The sequence below is a fragment of the Lupinus angustifolius genome, chromosome LG06 (assembly GCF_001865875.1).
Source record: "Lupinus angustifolius cultivar Tanjil chromosome LG06, LupAngTanjil_v1.0, whole genome shotgun sequence".
NCBI lineage: Eukaryota > Viridiplantae > Streptophyta > Magnoliopsida > Fabales > Fabaceae > Lupinus > Lupinus angustifolius.
In genome coordinates, this window is record NC_032014.1 from 25,943,756 (window position 1) to 25,945,355 (window position 1,600).

Here is a 1,600-nt window from a genome sequence, read left to right on the forward strand (position 1 = left end):
ATGTTATGCACTTGATTCATACATGTTTAACACTAAGTTTATGCCTAGGATGCATAGATACATGTATTTATGTGAGGCATGAACATATTATAAATGCCATATCTCAAAGATGAAATGATTTAAAGTTTTATGCATATGAGACATGTGTTAAGGTTACCTAAGCCTTAGACTCAACCTAAACTAGTCTCTAGTCTAAGTCTAGTACCAATCAAAAGACTTAAGCATGTTGATTTGTTGATGATCTTCAAGCTCTTATTAGCACAAGTTGTCCTCATCAAAACCATGACATATAATGAGAGATCTTTCCAAAGTGCTCCTCTTGACATGCGCACTTTCATATACATGTCCTACATCTCTCAAGAAGATTGAACATGACAACAAGAAAGACTCTCGAGATTGAACATGCGCACTTTCTTGGGACGCACCCGAAGAGGACAATTCATCAACAAGCATCTCGGAAGATGAAGAATCAAACAAGCTATGTCTAATGGCTCAAAATCTGAATTTTTGCAAAGTAAGTGAGCAAGATGAGTCTAGTAAGGTACACTCTTCCAATTTTAATTCAAATTCTGAAATATTTCCAATGTATGATACACTTTATGATGCTTATGTTGAAATGCACGAAGATCTTAAAAAGTTAGCTAAAAAGTATATGGATAGAAAAAAGTTCATTTTAGATCTTCAAAATAAAATTTCTGAATTACAAAATTTCCTTAGATGTTAAATATGCTAACTCTTCATGTAATTGTATTACTAATTTAATTCTGATATCTACTTGTGAAAATTGCACTTGCATGGAAAGAGAAAATAATCCTTAAAGGATAAAGTTGCCAAATTCACAACTAGTAGTCACAAACTAAACAACTTACTTGCTACATGTAAAAATGTTGGGATTAGATATGATTTGGGATATATGCCTGCATAGAACACATTTCACAAGAAATGGGTAGCTGTGTTGAAAATTTCATATGTTAAACCCCCTACTTGCTTTTATTGGGGATTGCATGGTTATACTTTGAATACATGTAATATCAGAATGCATGATGTTCAAAATGGAAATTATATGTGGATCACTAAGAGACAAAATCCCCAAGCTACATTTAGGAATTCTTTCTTCATTTCTTAGTTTAGAGTTTTCATTTTCACGAAAGTCTTTGTAATTTTTAGTTAGAATTCAAGAGGAGAAAAGGATAAGGCAAATGAGATACAAAAATAAATTTTGTACTCTCATTTGGAACTCAAAAACATCCAATCCTTGGATGGATAGCTCATGCTCCTAAACATTTTCTTTTGAACAAGGTTATGTAATTTCTACTTCTTCTTAATTTACAAAAGTTTGGATTTTAATCATTCAAGTTGGTGCTTTGGTTAATATTATTTGTTTGAAAAGTACTTAATGCTCTTTTTAGATTGATCACCTAAAAAATGATTTCAAGTCAATAAAACTACTTGTTTCAAACATTTAACTAATAAACTTTGGAGTAGTTGTACTACTTAGTTTATTTTCCAAGTTAATCATGCTTTTCTTATGATCTTACATTCATCACTCATTCAATATTAGAGTCGCCAATGGTTAGGGTGTGACAACCTAATCTCTTTT